The sequence below is a fragment of the Trachurus trachurus genome (genome assembly GCF_905171665.1).
Source record: "Trachurus trachurus genome assembly, chromosome: 10".
Classification (NCBI taxonomy): Eukaryota; Metazoa; Chordata; class Actinopteri; order Carangiformes; family Carangidae; genus Trachurus; species Trachurus trachurus.
Genome location: NC_139894.1, coordinates 37,566,687 through 37,590,452, shown reverse-complemented (window position 1 = coordinate 37,590,452; position 23,766 = coordinate 37,566,687). Strand labels below are relative to the sequence as shown.

Genomic DNA, 23,766 nt, shown 5'->3' with positions numbered 1-23,766 from the left:
GCCAACGTCATGTCCTTTGAATTTCAAGTGGCTACGACGAAGTATGTGCGCGTATTTGGCAAACGTAATTTAAATTGGGAAGATACACATTCGCCGCGGCGGCACACGGACGCCGTTGCTCGTAGGGTCAAAGTGTTCATGATGTAGCTTCACCATCCGGGTCTGCATGTACTAGAAGTGGAACGAAGTCGATTTGGTCAACTACGTATTTTTAACGAATTTTTGTACGTTTCCTGTTACCACCGGGGGGCGCTATGAGCGACGTAGGCAAATAATATGTCGGATCGTTCAGGGTCTCGCCATAGATTTTTGCACCAAGTTTGAAGCGTCTACGATCAAGTATGTGGGCATGAGAGCCTTTCGTATTTACATGGCGAGCACCGAAACAGTCGCCAAACTTCGGGGCACGCCAGAGGCCAACCCCTTTGAGCTACAGATCTGCGGAGTACAAGTTAAGCTCAGCTAGGTCTGACGATGTTCTGGACCCAATTTGGAGCCGATCGGGCGTAATCCCTCGGAGGAGTTCGTTTTGCGTAAAAGAAATGCTAACCAAAATAGCCGACTTCCTGTTGGTTTTTGGGCTTCGCACGAAACAAATTTTTTTCATGTCTGGGTATGATACATATGTGTACCAAGTTTCGTCGGCCTGCGGGAAAAATTTTTTTGATCCCTATGGCCGGTGGTAAAAAGTTCTAGGGGGCGCTGTTGTGTCAATTTGCCCCGCCCACAAACGGCGATGGCATCAGAACGCATTTTAATCGAGACCCGACGTGTGTCCCAAATTTGGTGAGTTTTCGCGCGTGGCAAAGGGGTCAAATCGGGGTTTATTGACGAGGAATAATAATAATAATAATAATAAACATTACAATATCTGGGATATTTTGCGCCAGGTCTATGCAGTACTTGGTTACTTGCTTGCTTACTTGTTGTTACTCGTCGGCTGGCACGTTGATTTATGTGCATGTCGAATTACAATAGGGTCCTCCCTGTGACGTTGTCACTGGCTCGGGCCCTAATAATAAACATTACAATATCTGGCATATTTTGCGCCAGGTCTATGCAGTACTTGATTACTTGCTTGCTTACTTGTTGTTACTCGTCGGCTGGCACGTTGACTAATGTGCATGTCGAATTACAATAGGGTCCTCCCTGGGACGTTGTCACAGGCTCGGGCCCTAATAATAATAAACAAAGCAGAAACAATAGGGCTTTCGCTGGGCGACAGCAGTCGCCGCTCGGGCCCTAATAAACTTTACAATATCTGGGATATTTTGCGCCAGGTCTATGCAGTACTTGGTTACTTGCTTGCTCACTTGTTGTTACTCGTCGGCTGGCACGTTGACTAATGTGCATGTCGAATTACAATAGGGTCCTCCCTGTGACGTTGTCACTGGCTCGGGCCCTAATAATTAAAGCCGCAAGCGGCTGTGACGGGCCCTCGTTCCACGCCACTCGGCGTCTCGCTATCCCCGGGCCGCTCTTCGAAACCCCCGTGCGCCACCGGACGCGGGCGGCTGCGTCGAGGGCGGTCCCCTCGTCGAACACGTGAAGTTTCGAGCAAATCGGACAATGTACGATGGAGTTACGGCAAGTTTACGGTTTGTCCACCAGGGGGCGGTAACGGGATGTGGGCCGTTGCGTTCGGGGTCGTTACCTCATCACACATGTGAAGTTTCGAGCTGATCGGACAATGTCGATGCAAAATATGGCATTTCCTGTTACCACTAGGGGGCCACATGAGCGACACCCCTATCAGATGGAAGAGGTCTCCACCCTGGACCTGTGTATCAATTTTCATGATGATACGAGTTCATTAAAGCCATCAAAAAGCCAAACGTATTTTCATGGCGAGGAATTGATGGTAGTCACGCCCCCACAGGGACGCCATTACTCGTAGCTTCACAGTGTTCATAATGTAGCTTCACCAACTGGTTCTGCATGTTTTAGAAGTGGAATGAAGTTGATGGGGTCAACTATGTATTTTTAATGAATTTTAGTTCACTTCCTGTTACCACCGGGGGGCGCTATGAGTTACGTGGGAAGTTAATATATCGGGACGTTCAGGGCGGAGCCATGATAATGTCCAGCAAGTTTGAAGTTGATTGGATGAAGTATGTGGACGTGAGAGCCAATCGTATTACATGCAACTGAATGAACCTTTAATTTGTTTAATTTATCATGAATTAATCAATTTATTTCAAACGAGTCTAAAATGAAAACACACACACACACACACACACACACACACACACACACACACACACACACACACACACACACACACACAAATGAAGTGAGAGAAATTGCCAGTCTGTTTCTATCTGTCATTTTCAGCCAACATGTAATGATTAAAAATAACATAAAATAAAATGTAAAAAAAGCTGTCTTGGAATCACCGAAGCATAAAACCGACAGTTTGACAACGTATATTGTAATTTAAGTTTTTATTAATAATTTTTGAGTGAAAACTTTATTTCTCATCCCAAAAGCATTGCATTTGCTGGTTTCCATGGTTTCAGCCCTGTTTGTTTGGGACAACCAATCACAGCGCAGCGGGGGGTGGGACCATAGATATATATGGGTGGGACAACTCTCGCTGCGCTGTGATTGGTTGCTATGAAGTTAAATCCCCAGGTGTATAAATACGATGTTCGCCCCGTCATTCTCCCGTTTGTTTCAGACTGTGAGGCTTTGTGGTTACACAGACTCCTAGCGAGAGACAAACAAACACCTTTTCAGGCTTTTTGCTGAGGGAAGTGATTTTCACAGCTTTTGCTAAGAGAGCACTTTTCTCGGTTAAACCTGAGAAAAACTTCACAACTTTTACAACCGTCTCAACCTAACGTCACCACCCGGATTTTCCACCTGCAGGACTGCCACTCTGTCAAGGTAAGTTAAGCTAAGATGGCTCAGTGTGTTGTGTGTGGAGGTTGCTAAGTTAATAGCTTAGTCATTTTGGCAATGGTGCTTGTGATATTAAATACAATTGTCCTATTAACGCGATATAGCCCGACTGATGATGCCCATTTCCTCTGTCGGTATGTAAACGTGTGCGTGTGCGTGTCTGTGTGTCTGTGTGTGGAGGAGCTGACTAGCAGGCAATGGCTAAGTTTATTGTGTCTGGATGTTGCTAATAGCTTAGTCATTTTGCCAATGTACTTGTGGTATTAAATGCGTCTGTGTGACTTTATCGGTAAGCTACGTGTCTACGTACAGTAAATTAATTAATTAATGTTTTGTCAAGAGCTCAGCCTAGCATAGCGGCTAGTTAGCTTAGCGGCTATTAGCGTAGCAGCTAGTTAGCATGCAGCATCCCCTGAGTAGTTTGAGGTGTCCACTGCTTGTTTAGTGATAAGTTGCGAAATATTCAGTATATTTGCCTGTTTTCTTTTTCACTTGCTCACTTCAGTAAGCTAGAAGCTGCTAGTTGGCAGTACTTGGCTGCTATTGTGGTGTTTTGAGCTAACACTGGTTGATTCAAAGCTTATAGAGTCTTAAGATGTCCAATATTCAGTGCAGCTGAGATATAAATAGCAGTACGTGGCTGTCTTTATCCTCTGTGTGTGTGTGTGTGTGTGTGTGTGTGTGTTTTAAGTTGTGTGTTTTAAGTTGTGGTTGTGTGTATGTGTGTGTTTTAAGTTGTGTGTATGTGTGTGTTTTAAGTTGTGTATGTGTGTGTTTTAAGTTGTGTGTGTGTGTGTTTTAAGTTGTGTGTGTGTGTGTATTTTAAGTTGTGTGTGTATTTTAAGTTGTGTGTGTGTATTTTAAGTTGTATGTGTGTGTTTTAAGTTGTGTGTATGTGTGTGTTTTAAGTTGTGTATGTGTGTGTTTTAAGTTGTGTGTGTGTTTTAAGTTGTGTGTGTGTTTTAAATTGTGTGTGTGTGTTTTAAGTTGTGTGTGTGTGTTTTAAGTTGTGTGTTTTAAGTTGTGTGTGTTTTAAGTTGTGTGTGTGTGTGTGTTTTAAGTTGTGTGTTTTAAGTTGTGGTTGTGTGTATGTGTGTGTTTTAAGTTGTGTGTATGTGTGTGTTTTAAGTTGTGTGTGTATGTGTGTGTTTTAAGTTGTGTGTGTGTGTGTTTTAAGTTGTGTGTGTGTATTTTAAGTTGTGTGTGTATTTTAAGTTGTGTGTGTGTGTATTTTAAGTTGTATGTGTGTGTTTTAAGTTGTGTGTATGTGTGTGTTTTAAGTTGTGTATGTGTGTGTTTTAAGTTGTGTGTGTGTTTTAAGTTGTGTGTGTGTTTTAAATTGTGTGTGTGTGTTTTAAGTTGTGTGTGTGTGTTTTAAGTTGTGTGTTTTAAGTTGTGTGTGTTTTAAGTTGTGTGTGTGTTTTAAGTTGTGTGTGTGTATTTTAAGTTGTGTGTGTGTGTATTTTAAGTTGTGTGTGTATTTTAAGTTGTGTGTGTGTATGTGTGTGTTTTAAGTTGTGTGTATGTGTGTGTTTTAAGTTGTGTATGTGTGTTAAGTTGTGTGTGTGTTTTAAGTTGTGTGTGTGTATGTGTGTGTTTTAAGTTGTGTGTGTGTTTTAAGTTGTGTGTGTGTTTTAAGTTGTGTGTGTGTGTTTTAAGTTGTGTGTGTGTTTTAAGTTGTGTGTGTGTTTTAAGTTGTGTGTGTGTTTTAAGTTGTGTGTGTGTTTTAAGGTGTGTGTATTTTAAGTTGTGTGTGTGTTTTAAGTTGTGTGTGTGTGTGTTTTAAGTTGTGTGTGTGTTTTAAGTTGTGTGTGTGTTTTAAGGTGTGTGTATTTTAAGTTGTGTGTGTATTTTAAGTTGTGTGTGTGTATTTTAAGTTGTGTGTGTGTGTGTCTATTTTAAGTTGTGTGTGTGTCTATTTTAAGTCGTGTGTGTGTGGCTATTTTAAGTCTGTTTATTCTAAGTGGTGCAATTGCCCATTATAGTACTTTTCTTTTAAAAGAGGCATATAAAGGGTGGGTTTTTATTGAGATCATACATTTTTATTGAGATCATACATTTATTCTCAGCCTTAGGCTGTTGTTGTGTGAGCTTATAGACTATTGTTATACATGGTACATGTTTTAATTGTTTATTTTAATCATTATTACAATCCTTTAATGAAAATACAGTTTTTGATTAACAAGTCTGCAGTGTGTTGTTGAAGCTGTTTGTCTTTGGCCAGCAAGAAACATGATTAGAGGTGTGTGTGCTGGTAATGTGAAATCCTTTCTAAATGCATGTCTTAATCTACACATGTTTATTAACTGGGTCTTTCTACTTTTAGATGCCCCGTGGCAAGTCCTACCGCCGTGCTGAGGCAGCTCGGTTCCGGGAGCGGGCACGGCCGTTGGCTGTGTCGCTTTTGGCAGCCCCCTCTGGCGCCAGTTCGTGTAAGTAGTCTTCCATACTTTCCAAAAAAATTCTCATGTATATGTTGCTCTATGCATGAGCTGAAATTTGGTATGTATTTTCATCAACAGGTCACGGCACTGGCAGGCGTCAGAAAGCCCAGGAGTGGCCAGTCTCTCCACGCACTGGAAAGCAGCTGAAGGTGGACATTCCAGCTAAGGTCTCCGATAAGAAGGTATGTATAATTCACACTGATGAACACTGATAATAATTTGTCATTGTGAGTTGACAGTCTATAAGAGATGTTTTGTTTCTTTTCTCCCAGCTTGTTCTGTTGGTCGGGGCATCTCATCTGCGCCCCATTGCAGATGGGATTGTGCCGATGGCAGCAGACGGCTACACCTTCGGTTTCCTGTCCGTGCCGGGGGCGTGCGCAGACCTGCTCAGGACTGAGGTTCAGCATGCTGCGCGCAGTTGTCCTCAGATCCCTGATGCGGTCTGCGTCATTGCCCCTAGCAACAACCTGAAGCAGACCCCAGACCAGGCCGCTGCAGCGTTTGACCGGTACCTGCACACTGTCAGAGAAGCCTGGCGGACTGCAACGGTAGGTTATTCATGTATTTTTTCGCATGAACTGATATGTACCATGACTATCAATTTGTAACTGACCATTATTATATTTCGTGTAGGTGTTTGTTGTGGACCATGTCCCTCGTCTGGCCATCGAGGGGGGTGTCCAGGAGTCCTTCCGACAGAAGTTCCACAGCGTTTCAACAAGTCACGGTATGTTTGAAAGTATCAATACATGGGTTTAGGCATTTGTATGATGGTTTATCAGAAGTATCTATTTTAGCTATAATTTAAATAATGTGACATTATGGTTTGTATTATGAAAGTTGATGATGTGCTTTGAATTGAGTTTTTCAATAATCCGTGGGTTTTCCTGTTTTTGTTTTTTTTTTCTTGAAGGTGTTTCGTTTTACCACCATGTTGAACGCTTCCCCCCAAGCAAACGGCATCTCTGGGCTTGGGATGGTGTAAGTAGAAATTGTAACGTTAATATCAGAAATGTGGACAATATAGACAACACAGTATGACTGACAGTAACGGTCACATTGTTCAAAACCTTATCGAATCCTAATTTTTTTTTTGTCATGACTTTATCTTCATAGGTGCACCTCAGTGATGACGCGGGGATGCCTATCCTCGTGGAGTCGCTGGTGGCTGCCACCAAGCGGCACCTGGAGAGGCCGGCACCTCCGCCACCTCTGCCACAGGTGCCACGCCCGGTGTCTGGCATGCCCAGACCAAGGCGTATTCCCACGTGGTGTGGTCGGGTGGTCGAGGCGGGGGAGGTCGCAACCCCACGGACCCCCCCTCCCGAGTGGACGACTGTGCCAGTCAGGAAGGTAAGAAGTCGTACTTTGTAAATATCCTTTCATGGACTGACAAATGAAATTGTTTGAGGATCCTAATTTGTTTTCTGTGTTTTGTCATTGCAGCGCCGCCGCTCTGGTGACCAGCAGCATGGCTCTGAGTCACCTCGGAAGAGGACGCTTCCTCAAGTGGTAGGTTGTCGTCTTATTTAACTGTGATATTTACACGGCAGTGAGAGTTTGTCCTCTAACAAAATGATAAGTGTTGTAAATAATCCTTCTGTCTGTCATACAGAGTCTTCTTCGCCTGAATCGTTTCTGGCTCCCTCCTGCGGCGTTGGCTGACATGGACGACGCTGGTCCATCGGCTCAGGGCACCGTTTCCACAGGCGAGCAGGTAATTATAGAAGGACAAGAAAGTTCTAATACTTCAGATATTAGATGTAAATGTCTGATCAGAGTTGAAATCATACAAACGTTGTTGTGTATGGGGACTTGTTGTTCACTTTTTTGACACTTTTTGTTTATGTCACTTTAGCCGGCGCCTGTGGGACGTCGTACTAGGCCTGTCTCCAAGCAGCACAGACGTGCCAGGAAGCAGGTATGTAATGTTTATATTGTGATGGAGAGGTTTAGCATTTAAGCAGCAATGAAAATGTGGCATGTATTTATTGTGATAGACACATAAAGTCACTTGTTTTATTTTATCTGGATATGTAGTAATTTTATTTCCCTTATTTGCAGGTGGCAGCAACACCAGGTCCTCCGGTGTCTGCAGCTGTTGGGATGGAGGCATCAAGGGCGATGGTAGGTGCACTTTTGTTAATGATGTGTAACTGAAGAATCTGAAGCAGTATTTTTGTCTCACTTGAAACTGTAGAATTCACAGGATGGGTTTCCTTTGTTTCTCTTTCTAGGTCGTGACCTCAACATCCGTGTTGACTGTCCGTCCTGAAGCCCAGGTCGTGGACCAGAAGGCAAGTAGAGTTATTGAAGGGTTTTTGCAATGGTGTCTGTTTTGGCTAATGTAATAGCATGTTTATTGTAGCAATCATGTCTGTCTATACCATAGTTATTCATATTTTTATGTCATTTCTTTCTGTTGCAGGTGGAGGCGACACCCGACCCTGTGTCGACCTGTGATGTGCCGGTGACCACTCCTCCTCCCATCCCTGTGTCTGTCCAGCCTGCTGCCCTGGATGTGACGGTGGACCGGCCATCAACTACTGGGGGCACACCAGGAGCAACTCAAGGTCAGAGTATTCCCACTTTGCCTTGTAGTTGTTTGCCGATGGGGGGAGTGTCTTCAGTGGCAGGGAAAACTTTGCTTACTGCATCGGCTGGTCTTGATGTTCATGCTTACGTGTCATGCAGTGTTGTCGCGGCAGTTAGACATAGCATCGCTCCAGTTTGTACGTGGCGTGAAGCAGATATTGATGTCGTTCGTGGCGAGGGGAAACAATTGGCAACTTGGTTTGGGTGGGGAAGGAAGGAGTATGATCTGTTTGGTCAGAAGTGGAGGGTGGATTTGGGGGAGACAGATTATAGGAGCTTCGGGGATGGGACTGAGTTGAAGGAGGAGCTGAGTCAGCATTTGTCGAGGGATGGCATGTGTGTGTTGAGGCTCCACAGAGCAGTGGTGTTGATCATCCAGCATGGGGAGTACTTTGTTGTGGTGGACTGTGGGATACGTAACGCTGAGGGGTTGCTATCTTGTCCAGGTCGATCCAGGGTCATGTTTGACACGACCTTGGATGATCTGGTGAAACACATTGCTGATCTGAACAAGTCTTTGTCTTCAGCGTTTTTTGCTGTCAGTCGCATCTCTGTGGAGAAGTGTGGTGATGAGGGAGAGAGCAGCACTGTTTCTGTGGTTATTGAACCAGTTGTCCCAACTCAGTCTGAGGGAGAGAGCGGCAGTGTGGAGGAGTGTGTTGATGAGGGACAGAGCATTTCTGTGGAGCAGTGTGTTGATGAGGGAGAGAGCAGCAATGTTTCTGTGGTTATTGAACCAGTTGTGCCCACTCAGTCTGAGGGAGAGAGCAGCAGTGTTTCAGTAGCGATTGATCCAGTTGTTACAAGTCAGTCCCAGGGTCGCGCTTCTGTTAGTGGAAGTTTCCATCAAGGCGACCAGAGTAAGTTTGCATATTTCGGTCGTCAGTGTATGGCCATTAGTTTGGTTGCTTTAGTGAGACACACCAAAGACAGCGTCTTTGAGTGGCAGGCTGACACACTGGACGAGGTAGTGCTCGCAGGTGATAAACTGTACACATCCATGTGGGAAGGCAATCAGATCGCAGATCCATCTGGATTCCCTGTTGTTACAGAGTTGCCTAAGCAGTATGGTTTTGTTGATTTTGAGTATGATGTGAAACCTGCATATGGACTTGGGGCAAACGTTCCAAGTGTGTACCTTTCTCCTGAGCACAGCTCTCTGTTTGATGGTCTCCGTCAGAGGTGCACACAAGACAAACCCTGCTTGATTACAATGGGTGGGGCTACATGTGCTGTCATTTGTAGTAAAGATGGTGAGTATGCTGTGGTTGACTCCCATGCTCGCGATGTTTATGGGATGGTCCATGGTAAAGGACGGAGTGTTGTAGTCTATTTTAGTTCTGTACAGCATCTGTTTAAGCACTTTAGCAAATTTGCAGGTAGTCAGACATCTCCCAATACGTTTGAGATCTGTGGTGTTCAAGTGAAACCCTCAACTTTGTCCTTGAGTGCTGGTGCAGCTGCTGAGTGTGTAGAGGAACAGGTAACCACTCCTGGTCCTGCTCCTGTCATTCCAGTAGTGAGTGCTGGTGCAGTTGTTGAGTGTGTAGAGGAACAGGTTACTGTGACACCAGTGGTCAGTGCAGCCACTAACAAACGCGAAAAACTTAAATGCACACAGACAGCTGTTGCATGTGGAGAGGGACAGGTTACCCCTCTTGTCACACCAGTGGTCCGTGCAGCCACTAACCAATGTGAAAAACGTAAACGCACACAGACAAATGGCACTTCCAAGAAAGCAAAGAGTTTTGATAATGATGTCAATTCAGATGTTGTGTTTGTGGGGGATGTATCATGTAAAAACTTAGAATTCCGTCCCCTTTCTAAAGAGGTTGCTTTTGCTTTGTGTAAGCAGACTAACATAGAATCAGAGAGAGTAGATGCCACCTCTTGTGCTGTTGGTCCTTTAGGGATTCCTTGTATGACAGAGAAGATTGTGGGTGATGGAAACTGCTTCTTTAGGGCCGTTAGCCAGGCCATTAGTGGTACACAGAAGTACCATAAGAAGATTAGAAATGCAGCTGTGAAGCAGTTACAAAGCAATCCTGGTGCATATCAGAGTCTTCTGAGAAGTGAGTATCCTTCAATATCAGAATACATCAAGATGTCAAGGATGTGCTATGTTGGTAGTTGGGCCACTGAGTTAGAGATTCAAGCCACAGCTGATTATTTAGGTGTTAGTGTTTTCACCTATTATAATGATCGCTGGCTTGAATATAGCTGTCAGGGTAAAAAGTTGTCAAATGAAGGTGTGTATTTACATAACGTTAATGCTAACCACTATGAGACAGTTGTCTGTGTTCAGCAGCCTCAAACACAGAGTTGCTATGGTTACTGTAAGGTTAACACAACTGGTTTTGGAGGCTATAACCTTAGAAGACATTGTAAAGCTGAGGGTAACGTTTCTAGTGCTAGTAGCTTGAATCTAGTACCACATGTAGTATCTGATTATATGAAAAAGAAATATTCTTTGCAGAGAAAACAAAACTATCCACAAAATGTCTTGCGGCAGGAAAATGTAAAGGGATATAGCAAACAGAAATATCATCAAAATGTGCAGCACAAAGAAAGGAAAAAGCTTTTGAGTGTGACAAAGTATAAACACAATATTTTACACAGAATGAGGTTGAAATCTTGTAATGTGATAAAATATAGGGATGACATAGAGCATAAATTAAAAATGAAGGTGTACATTCAACGTAAATATCAACATAATCTTTTATATAAAAGTAGAACTAAAAAAAGAACTACAAGAAATTATGGAATGAACAAGATTTACAGAGACAAGCTAAAGGTTTCAAGCATAACAAAGTATCGGCTCAATTTGTCTCATAGGGACAAGCTAAAGGCTTCAAGCATCAGGAGATATCGTGAAAATCCTGATTATAAAAGGCGTGTTGCAGCAGGTGTTAGAAGGAAAAGGCAGGTTAAGAAAGAGAAAATGGGACAGTTTGACTTTGTTATGCAGCAGTTTTTAGAGGATGTCGCTGACGGCCCAGAGTTCACATGTGGGGTATGTTTCCGCTTGTTGTTTAGACACCAGGTTCTGACTTGTAAAAAGGATGATTACAGTAAAACAGGGACAGTAGCCTCAATAGCAGCAAAATGCATAAGTGAGGACTATTTGCATCATTGTAATGAGTTTTGTGTTGTGCCCTGTCCGGTGTTAGATACTGCTCGGGGTAAATTGTGGATTTGTTACAGCTGTCACTATAAGATCAACAGAGGTGAGATGCCACCTGAGTGTTGGTCCAACAATTTAACAGTTCAGGCTGTCCCTCCTGAGCTGGCGTGTTTGAATAGTTTAGAGCAACATTTAATTGCTCTTCATATACCATTTATGAAGATGTTAGCTTTGCCTAAAGGGGGTCAAAATGGAGTACATGGTCCAGTGACCTGTGTTCCTGCTAACATTGTAGAGACCAGTAAGCTGTTACCCCGTTCCAATATGGAGGGGTCTTTGTTGGCAGTGAAGTTGAAGAGGAAGTTGACCTATAAAGGTCACTATGAGTATCAGTTTGTTGATACTCTGCGTATTAGACAGGCCTTGCAATATTTAAAGCAGACTAATAGTTTTTATAGAGATGTTGTGTTTAATGAGGCCTGGTTAAATGAGTTTTGTCAGGAACAGGAAACTGAAGTTCCTGTTGCAAACCAAACTGTAAACAGTGGTGATGCTGAAGTTCCTACTTCATTACAAACTGTAAACAGTGGTGATGCTGCTGAAGTTTCTGCTGCAGTAAAATCTGTAAACAGTGGTGATAGTGACGTTCCTGCTGCATCACAAACTGTAAACAGTGCTGATGCTACCGTTCCTGCAGCATCTCAGACTGTTGACAGTGCTGATGCGAACGCTCCTGCAGCATCACAGACTGTTGACAGTGCTGATGCTAATGTTCCTGCAGCATCACAGACTGTAGACAGACCTGATGCTAATGATGATGCTGCTGCAGCTGAGGAGGAGGAGCTTCTGCATGATAGACAGTCGCATGGCATGTTTCAGGACACCTGTCTAATGCCTGTTGATATTGGTCAGGAGGTTCTTGACCAATATTTTGATGATATTTTGAATGTAGCACCAGCAGAAGGCAACAATCCAGTGAAGCTGCTTTCTGATAGTACTAATGAAGCAAAGTGTTTCCCAGTGTTGTTTCCAAGGGCGAGAAACACTTACCACGAGCATCGCCAGTATCGGTTGACTTTGTCACGATACTTTAATAATCGCATTTTACACGCAGATGGCAGGTTTGCAAATAATCTTGAATACATATTTTTTGCTCAGTATATGTCAGAGGTTGAACAGGTTGTGTCAAATGTGTCAATTGCATTACGTAAAAGTAAAGGGGGTGATAGGTCGTATAAGGTGTCAGATATTTTGAATAATGAGGAGAATTTCAAAAAGATGCTGGAGTATGATGATGGTTATCGTTTTCTTCGACCTATTAGAGGCACTCCAGCTTTCTGGCAGGGAGCTCAGCGTGACCTTCTGGCTTGTGTGCGTCAGCTGGGTATTCCTACTTGGTTTTGTTCATTTAGTTCTGCAGATATGCGTTGGGGCAATCTGCTGTCTACTATTCTGAAGCAGGAAGGACGAACAGCTACTGTAGAAGATTTAGAGTGGGCTGATAAGTGTGATTTGTTGAGACGCAATCCTGTCACAGCTGCTCGCATGTTTGATTATAGATGGCATTGTTTCCTCAGGAACGTTCTCATGTCACCATCACAACCGATTGGTAAGATTATAGATTATTTCTACAGGGTTGAGTTTCAGCAGAGAGGTTCTCCTCATGTCCATTGTTTATTCTGGATAGAGAACGCTCCGCTGATAGACATACACACTGATGAGGAGGTCGTTCAGTTCATTGACAAATATGTAACATGTGAACTCCCATCATCAGATGAGGAGCTGCTGGACATTGTTACTACTGTTCAGCGACATTCGAAACGACATGCCAAGACATGTAAAAAGAAAAACACTGTGTGTCGTTTCAATTTCCCAAGGCCCGTGTCAGCTAGGACATTTATTAGCCGGCGACCTGATGAAACAGTGCCACCGTGCACTTGTCCTGTTGACCCAGCTCATCCTGGTAGACTGTGTCCATGTCTTACACGTTTAGCTGAACTTAAAAAGAAGAAGAAAGAATGGGCCAACAGGGTTCTGACAGCCATTAAGACCGCTTTGTCAGATGAAAACAGAAGTTTTGATAGTGTGCAGCAGCTGTTTAAGTCGGTGAATATTACTCAGGAGGCGTTTGAGGAATGTGTAAGAGTGCTTGAACGGCGCACTCAGGTGGTTTTGAAAAGGCAGGTTGATGAAACGTGGATTAACCACTACAACAAGTCTTTGTTAAAATGCTGGAATGCGAACTTAGATATCCAATATGTGGTAGACGCGTATGCCTGTGTTGTATACATTATTTCCTATATTTCCAAGGCGGAGCGGGAAATGGGATTAATGTTAGGGAATGCACATAGGGAGGCCTCTAAAGAAGGTAATCGTAGTGCAAAAGAGGCTCTCAAGAATCTGGGCAGTGTTTACCTGCACCATAGAGATGTATCTGCCCAGGAGGCTGTTTACAGGCTAACTAATATGCATCTTAAGGAGTGCTCCAGGAAGGTCATGTTCATTCCCACAGGGGAAAGTACAGTTAGAATGAGTTTGCCTTTAAGTGTGTTAAGACAGAAGGCATCCTCGGCGTCATCATCTGCTCTTAGCGCTGAAGACATGTGGATGACTAGCTTAAATGATCGGTACAGGAACAGGCCTAATGATGATGTGTTTAGTGATATGTGTTTGGCTGTTTTTGTGTCTGAGTATCGCGTTCTCACCAAAAATGAGAAATGTAAAGGTGCAATTCAGTTAAATGGGAATTTTGGGTCTGTAGCCAAGAGAACTCGGACAAAGCCAGCTGTAGTTCGCTATGCTCGCTTCTCTGAGACCAAGAGTCCAGAGTTGTTCCACCAGAGCATCTTACAGTTGTTCCTGCCGCATCGTTCAGACTCCCAGCTTAAACCGACTAACTATGTAACCTTTGAAGACTTTTACAAGAATGGTGATGTCAGGTTTAGTGATGGGGCCAGGCATTCTGTGAGGTCAGTTGTCGATGGAAATAGACGTAGATTTGAGATAGAAGCAGATAAAATAGAGGATGCTCAGAAACAGGTAGATGATCAGGGTGTGTTTGAGGATGCCTGGGCTGAGCTGTGTCCAGAGGCGGAGCTGGAGCGGTTAGAGTGTGTGCAGGAACTTCAGGACAATCCACAGCTAGGGGATGACCCGCCAGAAAACATTCCAGATTTAGCTGTTACCAGGCAACAGGTTTCTCATTTAGAAAAGAAGAATGTCATGAGCAGAAGCGATGGCTTGACATTGATTCGATCACTAAATGAGACACAGTTGTCTGTTTTTTATCAGGTCCGTCAGTGGTGCTTGGATAGGGTAAGAGGGGAAAAGCCAGAGCCTCTTCATGTGTTTATTACAGGTGGTGCTGGGACAGGGAAGAGCCATTTAATCAGAGCTATTCAGTATGAGGCAGGGAGACTTTTATCTACTGTTAGCCGTCATCCTGATAGCACGTGTGTCTTATTATGTGCTCCAACAGGCATTGCTGCATACAATTTGAATGCAGCAACGATACACACCACATTTAGCATAGGGAAGGATGTGCGCTTGCCGTACAGTCCTTTGGGTGAAGAGAAGCTCAATTCATTGCGAGCTAAGTTAGGTGATCTGCAGATTGTGATTATTGATGAGATCTCCATGGTAGATCACAACCTCCTGGCTTACATCCATGGACGGTTGAGGCAGATCAAACAAACAGGTGACTTTTCACCGTTTGGGAATGTGTGTGTGCTGGCTGTTGGAGACTTTTATCAGCTGCCTCCTGTTAGAGGGAAATCGTTGTATAGTGATGATGTGACTGTGAACCTTTGGTCCAGTTTATTTATGGTTGTTGAGTTGACAACGGTTGTAAGGCAGAAGGAAAAAGCATTTGCAGATATGTTGAACAGGCTCAGAACTCGTCCTAAAGAGACACCATTGGAGGACAAGGATATTGATATGTTGAAACAACGTGTAACAGGTGAAGAGAGCTCAGCTTTGCATATATTTGCTACGAATAGCCAAGTCAATGACTACAATTTTGAACAGGTGCAAATAGTATGTACTGAGAGGGAAGTGATCCACGCCCAGGACTTTGAGAACAGCAAAAAAACAGGGAAGCTGGAATTGATAAGTGGTCATCACAGGAGAGCACCCAACACATGTTTGGAAGAGGTGCTACTGTTAGGTCAAGGTGCTCGTGTGATGTTGATAAAAAATGTGGATGTCAATGATGGGCTTGTGAATGGGGTATGTGGCACAGTCACTGACATTGTTCATCAGCCTGACAGTAGGTTTCCTCAGGTTGTTTTTGTCAAGTTTGATGATGCCAATGTTGGTGCCCAGAGGAGGAAGAACAGTGCACATACCCCACCAGTGGTAGCTGGCTCTACAGGCATCAAGCCTGAAGAGGAAAGAGCCACTGGGAAAGGCGGGATGCGCCGGCAATTTCCATTGAAACTTGCCTGGGCGTGTACTGCACACAAAACACAGGGACTCACTGTCGACAAGTCAGTGGTCTCTCTAGAGAGGATATTTGCTCCAGGACAGGCCTATGTAGCTTTGAGTCGTGTTAGGACTATCGAGGGGTTGATCATTACAGATTTTAAAGAGAAGGTCATTTTCTGCAACGCCAAAATAAAGGATGCACTTCGAAGCATGCCAAGGTTTTTAAGTGACAATACAGCCAGGCCTAACATGGAGTCAAATGCTTTCTCTGTGTTTTTGATGAATGTGCAGGGTTTATCTGGACATGTTGCAGATTTAGCATCATGTACTCAGCACTTGCAGCTTAACTGTATTGCTGTGACAGAAACATGGCTGTCTGCACATTCTTTACTAGAATCAGTCCAGATAGATGGTTTTAGTTTCCATAGTCGTCCCCGAAGTCTGTCGTACACTAGCAATAATCCACTGGCAGTGGATTTCCAGGGGCAGCAACATGGCGGTGTTGGTCTGTACTGTAGGAATAGTTTAGTGTGTGAACTTGTTCAGGTACCAGACGTGGACCTGGAATGTTTGGTTTGTGCCTGTGATGGTGTGGACATTGTGTTAGCTGTGATTTATCGACCGCCATTATATCCTATGCCTGTGTTTAAAGCAAATCTCAGCAAGTTGCTGAAGAAATTGGATTCCTTCAGTAGAACTGTTGCCGTTATAGGGGACTTTAATGAGGATGATTCACCTAATGAAGATGGTTCACCATCTTCATCTGTTTGTCGTTTTATGGCAGAGGAAGGCTTTGTGCAACGTGTGAAACAACCGACAACAGAGAGAGGCACACTCATTGACCATGTGTACATCAAAACATCAATTTATGATGTACAGGCAGTAGTGTTGCCAATTTATTTTAGTGACCATGAAGGAATTCTTTGTTCTTTCAGCAAGACCTAGTTGAGTAATGTAGTATGAAATGTGTAATGTAGCTATAGTAATATATTTTATATGAATTTGTTAGATGTTGTAATTTCAAATGTGTAATGTATATAGCTATATAATATCGTAATGCTAATGTAGGAAACATATATTGCCTTATGAATTATATGAACATAAATGTTAAACATGTATTAATATGTGTTTAGTGTATGTATTTGTGTTTCCTTGCTGGCCCTCTGTGTGTTCTGTGTTCCAGGTGGTTCCAGCCATTTGCTTCAGGCATCTTCTACATGGACAGCAGAGGCCAAGCCATGTTTTGTATTGTGTTTTCTTTCTAGGTGTAAATGTTTGTTTTGAATTCTGTAGTTGTTATATAGGTAATCTCTGTAAATACACTGTGAATGATGATTGTAATGTTTAGTATTTGAGTTCTGTAATTCTGTGTAATATAGTGTATATGAATGTATTAAAATGTAGTTTTGAATTTTTGATAGTGATGCTAATATATGAACATGTATTATAATTGATTGTATGAATATGTAGAATAGTAAAACCTGTTGCTCTCTCTCTCTCTCTCTCTCTCTCTCTCTCTCTCTCTCTCTCTCTCTCTCTCTCTCTCTCTCTCTCTCTCTCTCTCACTAGTTTAGTTATGCTGGAGGTTTTTACCTGTTAAAAGGATGTTTTTCCTCTCCACTGTTGCTGAAATGAGAACTGTTGAGTGTCTTTCTAATAGTTAAAAATAAATCTCTCTCTCTCTCACTCACACTAGTTTAGTTATGCTGGAGGTTTTTACCTGTTAAAAGGATGTTTTTCCTCTCCACTGTTGCTGAAATGAGAACTGTTGAGTGTCTTTCTAATAGTTAAAAATAAATCTCTCTCTCTCTCACTCACACTAGTTTAGTTATGCTGGAGGTTTTTACCTGTTAAAAGGATGTTTTTCCTCTCCACTGTTGCTGAAATGAGAACTGTTGAGTGTCTTTCTAATAGTTAAAAATAAATCTCTCTCTCTCTCTCACTCACACTAGTTTAGTTGTGCTGGAGGTTTTTACCTGTTAAAAGGATGTTTTTCCTCTCCACTGTTGCTGAAATGAGAACTGTTGAGTGTCTTTCTAATAGTTAAAAATAAATCTCTCTCTCTCTCACTCACACTAGTTTAGTTATGCTGGAGGTTTTTACCTGTTAAAAGGATGTTTTTCCTCTCCACTGTTGCTGAAATGAGAACTGTTGAGTGTCTTTCTAATAGTTAAAAATAAATCTCTCTCTCTCTCACTCACACTAGTTTAGTTATGCTGGAGGTTTTTACCTGTTAAAAGGATGTTTTTCCTCTCCACTGTTGCTGAAATGAGAACTGTTGAGTGTCTTTCTAATAGTTAAAAATAAAAAGGATTTATAAAGACAGAATACCTTCTTGCCATTTTATTTAAGTTTGCCATGTGTTGTATGTACTAATGTTTTGTTGCCATAATAAACTACAGCTGTATCTACTCAACTGGGTCTTAATTAGTCTATTATTCAACAATACAACAACTGTACAAAGACACCATCATATATACTCTCCTGGTAAAATAAAGGTTGAAAAAAAAATATATATATAAATATGAGATGAAGTAAAACAATATCAATAATGTTTGCAGCAAACCATGAAGACTTGAAGCACCAAGCCAAATGAAAAGAAGACAACAACCTGCTGGGAGTAAATAAAATGCTATATTTGTCCATTAATTGGCACTTGGAGGTATAGTAAAAATTGCTGTATAATCTACTAATGTGTCCCAGCAGGACTGACAGTCATCAGGTGCACAACAATGTTACAGTGAAATCATCAAATACGCAAACAAATCAATGTATGAAACAGTGAAGGCTGGTCCATAGAGTCAGAGGTGGTTGGTCCTTTATTTTTGAGAAGCAAGAGGAAGATCTACATATTTTTAATAAAGAGTAACTGGTTGAAATAAACCATTATCAAATCATGTATAATATATCTGTACGTCTCCTTTATGGAAGAAAATCCACTTAAAACGTTTCAACAGCGAAGCCTGCAGGCGGAGGTGACAGAGCAGTCTGTGTGAGTAGCTGTGAGCAGGAAGGTGGGGGCAAGAGGAGAATGGAGGGCCGGTCCTCCAGCTAGGCCCTCTACTCTAGACAGGATGTCCTTTCATGTTGATCTAAGGCACAGAAAAATAACAGGCTATGGGAGGATGTCCTGCCTTACCAATCAGCAACAACAACACAATATTGACATCAGGTTGGTCCCATGACAGTTCTCCAACACCCTTTGGTTACGGTTGTTATGTGCGCCTAAGTTTTACTGCCAGCAGTGCTGCTCATGCTGCTCATAGCTTAAGAAATAGGGAGTTTTCAGCAATATTGGTATCAATACCAAAGGAAATATCAGCAGATTTCTCAGCAAAATTGGTATCAGTACCAAAGGAAATATCAGCAGATTTCTGGATGTGGATATGAAAGATAAGCAGTATGAGGGATTGCTTTATAGATACGTGACCTGGGCAGCTGTAGGGTAAACGAAGACACAACTGGACTTTTTTCATTCTTACTTCTGTCAGCTCAGAAAAAAGAAAAAAGAAACATGTCTGTAATTTGAGTGGAACACTTTGCTTTTTTATTAAGAATTTCATATTTTCATGGTTTGTGTTTCAAGTCAATCGGGCGAAATCAGCAGGAGGAGTTCGTTCAAATAGGTCAAAATTTCAATTAAAAATGGCCGACTTCCGGTTGGGTTTAGGGCGTGGCTCCAAGAGGATTTTTTGTGTGTCTCCCCATGTTCTATAACCATACCAAATTTCATGCATGTAGGTGCAGCCGCGTCGAAGGCCATTCCCTCATCAAACACGTGAAGTTTCGAGCAAATCGGATAACGTACGATGGAGTTACGGCAAGTTTACGGTTCGTCCACCAGGGGGCGGTAACGGGATGTGGGCCGTTGTGTTCGGGGTCGTTACCTCATCACACATGTGAAGTTTCGAGCAAATGGGACAACGTACGATTGAGTTACGGCAAGTTTACGGTTCGTCCACCAGGGGGCAGTCACGGGATGTGGGCCGTTGTGTTCAGGGTCCTGACCTCATCACACATGTGAAGTTTCGAGCAAATGGGACAACGTACGATTGAGTTACGGCAAGTTTACGGTTCGTCCACCAGGGGGCAGTCACGGGATGTGGGCCGTTGTGTTCAGGGTCCTGACCTCATCACACATGTGAAGTTTCGAGCGAATCGGACAATGTCGCTGCAAAATATGTCATTTCCTGTGTCCACAAGGGGGCGACTTGAGCGAGCTTGCATACGAGGCAATAGAGGTGTAGAGGGCGGGTGTCTGATCACGTACATAAAATTTGAAGCAGTTCGGACGAACTACGTGGGAGATAGAGCAGCTCGTGTATGCATGGCGAGGCATCAGAAATGGCGGCGGCCACAGTGGCCACGCCCTTTGACCTACCGACCTGCAGAGCACAAGCTGTAATCAGGGCGGTCTGAGGATGATGTGTAGCGAATATGAAGCCGATCGGGCGAAACCCCTAGGAGGAGTTCGTTTTCGATGGGCCGCAATACGTGACGCCGCCACACGGGGGCAATTAGGCGTAGCCTCAAAGCGTTCGTAATGTAGCTTCACCGACTTGTTTCACATGTATCAGAAGTTGAACTAAATTGATGGGGTGAACTATGTACGATTAATTCATGTTAGCGTAATCTGTGTCGACTTCCTGTTACCACCGGGGGGCGCTATGAGTAACGTGGGAAGTTAATATGTCAGATTGTTCAGGAAGGACCCATCATCATGTCCACCAAGTTTGAAGCGGCTACGATCAAGTATGTCGGCGTGAGAGCCGTTCGAAGTGAAACGGCGCCGAACACGAACAGTCGCCAAAATGTCTTGCATCATAGCAGCCACGCCCTTTGACCTACAGACGCGCGGAGCACAAGATAAGATCAGCATGGCGTCTCGATGGTCCATAGCCAATTTGAAGTCAATCGGACGAAATCTCTAGGAGGAGTTCGTTCAATGAGGTCAAAATTTCAATTCAAGATGGCCGACTTCCGGTTGGGTTTAGGGCGTGGCTCCAAGAGGATTTTTTGTGTGTCTCCCCATGTTCTATAACCCCACCAAATTTCATGCATGTAGGTGCAACGGTGTCGTGGGGCTCATCGATACAAAATTTGTAGGGGGCGCTATTTAGCCATTTTGGCACGGCCATTTTTAGCGACGTTATCAAAGTCTAACTTTTTGGCGACCCGATGTTCATGCCAAAAATCGTTCGAATTTGAGCACGTTCAGGGGGGCGTAGATGCGTTTGAAATTGGGTAAGAATAATTAAAATAATAATAAACATTAAAGCCGCAAGCGGCGATGACGGGCCCTCGCTCACCCATGCGACCGCGGGGCCTGAGGCATGTCGGGGCTGCAATGTTTCGTTCGTCCACCAGGTGGCGCTAAGCAGTTGTGGGTGGGTGCGTTCAGGGGCGGCCCCTCATCACTCATGTGAAGTTTGGAGTGAATCGGACAAAGCATGAGGGAGTTATGAGCAGTTAATGGTTCATCCACTAGGGGGCAGTAATGGGATGCGTGCAGGTGCGTTCAGGGTCAGTCCCTCATCACACATGTGAAGTTTCGTGGAAATCGGACAATGTTGATGTAAAATATGGCACTTCCTGTTTCCACTAGGGGGCAACATGAGTGAGATCGCCTATGAGCATATGGAGACGTTGAGGTCGTGACCCTGGACCTGTGTACCAATTTTCATGTTGATACGAGTTCATTAAAGCCATCAAAAGGGCAAACGTATTTTAATGGCGAGGAATGGTGGCCGCGTCGCCACACGGACGCCATTACTCGTAGCTTCACAGCGTTCATGATGTAGCTTCACCACCTTAGTCTGCATGTTTTAGAAGTGGAATGAAGTTGATGGGGTCAACTATGTGGCATCAGTACACGTTAAGGTAAAACCTGGCCACTTCCTGTTACCACCGGGGGGCGCTATGAGTGACGTAGGAAATTAATATATCGGGACGTTCAGGGCGGAGCCGTCATCATGTCCAGTGAGTTTGAAGCTGATCGGATAAAGTATGTGGGCGTGAGAGCTGTTCGAAGGTGAAATGGCGAGCAAACGAAAAGTCGCCAAAATCCTCAAGGCCCCAGAAGCCACGCCCTTTGACCTAGAGACCTGCGGAGCACAACTTTTGATCAGAGTGGCAATTCGATGGTCTCTAGCCAATTTGAAGTCAATCGGACAAAATCTGTAGGAGAAGTTAGATCAAACAGGTCAAAAGTTCAAATCAAAATGGCCGACTTCCTGTTGTGATTTCACCATGACATTAAGAGGCTTTTTTGTGTGTCTTGCCATGTTCTATAAGCCCACCAAATTTCATGCATGTAGGTGAAACGCAAAGGAGGGGCTGATGTTTTGAAATTTTGTAGGGGGCGCTATAGAGGCATTTGGCCACGCCCATTTCCAACGACTTTAAAATATCAAATTTTTCGCGAGTCCTGATGTGCATGCCAAAATATACGCGTTTTGGGGCATGTTGAAGCCCCCAAAAATGCGATTTTAGGGAGAATATAATAATAATAATAATAATAATTAAAGCCGCAAGCGGCTATGACGGGCCCTCGTTCCACGCCACTCGGCGTCCCGCTACCACGACCCCCCGGTCCCCGCTTCACCCGGGGCGCTCTTCGAAACCCCCGCGCGCCACCGGACGTGGGCGGTTGCGTCGAGGGCGGTCCCCTCATCGAACACGTGAAGTTTCGAGCAAATCGGACAATGTACGATGGAGTTACGGCAAGTTTGCGGTTCGTCCACCAGGGGGCAGTAACGGGATGTGGGCCGTTGCGTTCGGGGTCGTTGCCTCATCACACATGTGAAGTTTCGAGCAAATCGGAATATGTACGATGGAGTTACGGCAAGTTTACGGTTCGTCCACCAGGGGGCAGTAACGGGATGTGGGCCGTTGCGTTCAGGGTCGTTACCTCATCACACATGTGAAGTTTCGAGCAAATCGGACAATGTCGATGCAAAATATTGCATTTCCTGTTACCACCAGGGGGCGACATGAGTGACGTCTGAAATTAATATGTCAGATCGTTCAGGGTCACGTCATCATCATGTCCAGCAAGTTTGAAGTAGCTACGATAAAGTATGTGGGCGTGAGGGCCATTCGTATGGACATGGCGAGCAATGTTAATTGATGTTAATTGAGCCATAGCAGCCACGCCCTATGACCTACACACCTGCAGAGCACAAGATAAGGTCATCATGGGGTTTCGATGCTGGAAAACAAATTTGAAGCCGATCGAGTGAAATCCCTAGGACGGGTTCGTTCAAATGTAAGTAGTGGAAATGGCAAAAAATGACCAAAAAATGGCCAAAATTGAAAATTATAGTCAAAATGGCCGACTTCCGGTTGGGTTTAGGGCGTGGCTCCAAGAGGATTTTTTGTGTGTCTCCCCATGTTCTATAACCCCACCAAATTTCATGCATGTAGGTGAAACAGAGACGTGGGGCTCGCCGTTTTAAATTTTCTAGGGGGCGCTATTTTGCCATTTGGCCCCGCCCATTTTTAACGACTTCAAAAAACAAAATTTTTGGCCCGTCCCGATGTGCATGCCAAATATCGTTCGTTTTACGGCATGTTCAGGCCTCCAAAAAGGCGATTTACTATGGGTAAGAATAATAAAAAATAATAAAAAACATTACAATATCTGGTGTTTTTGCTGCCAGGTCTATGCAGTACTTGGTTACTTGCTTGCTTACTTGTTGTTACTCGTCGGCTGGCACGTTGACTAATGTGCATGTCGAATTACAATAGGGTCCTCCCTGTGACGTTGTCACTGGCTCGGGCCCTAATTAAAGCCGCAAGCGGCGATGGCGGGCCCTCGCGCGCCCATGCCACCGCGGGGCCTGAGGCACGCCGGGGCCGTGGCGCGGAGCAGAAATGGAGAAAAAACCCCGGAAGGAGGCCAAAAACGCAATGTTTCGTTCGTCCACCAGGGGGCAGTCACTGCATGTGGTGTGGTGCGTTCAGGGGCGGCCCCTCATCACTCGTGTGAAGTTTGGAGTGAATCGGACAAAGCATGAGGGAGTTATGAGCAGTTAAAGGTTCGTCCACTAGGGGGCAGTAATGGGATGCGTGCAGGTGCGTTCAGGGTCAGTCCCTCATCACACATGTGAAGTTTCTTGGAAATCGGACATAGCATGAGGGAGTTATGAGCAGTTAAAGGTTCGTCCACTAGGGGGCAGTAATGGGATGCGTGCAGGTGTGTTCAGGGTCAGCCCCTGATCACACATGTGAAGTTTCGTGGAAATCGGACAAAGCATGAGGGAGTTATGA

At 44.0% G+C, this 23,766-nt stretch overlaps 3 long non-coding RNA genes across 3 annotated transcripts; all 3 read left to right on the top strand.

Annotated features, from left to right (window-relative positions):
* The first annotated feature begins 2,761 nt into the window (after positions 1-2,761).
* LOC310992144 lies at positions 2,762-5,525 on the top strand. Its single transcript, XR_014595664.1, has 3 exons — positions 2,762-2,889; positions 5,231-5,336; positions 5,427-5,525. It is a non-coding gene; the product is annotated as an uncharacterized lncRNA (long non-coding RNA).
* A 465-nt stretch (positions 5,526-5,990) lies between these two features.
* Positions 5,991-6,562, top strand: LOC310992146. Its single transcript, XR_014595666.1, has 3 exons — positions 5,991-6,078; positions 6,265-6,332; positions 6,468-6,562. It is a non-coding gene; the product is annotated as an uncharacterized lncRNA (long non-coding RNA).
* A 73-nt stretch (positions 6,563-6,635) lies between these two features.
* Positions 6,636-6,996, top strand: LOC310992148. Its single transcript, XR_014595668.1, has 3 exons — positions 6,636-6,704; positions 6,798-6,863; positions 6,967-6,996. It is a non-coding gene; the product is annotated as an uncharacterized lncRNA (long non-coding RNA).
* Positions 6,997-23,766: the final 16,770 nt, after the last annotated feature.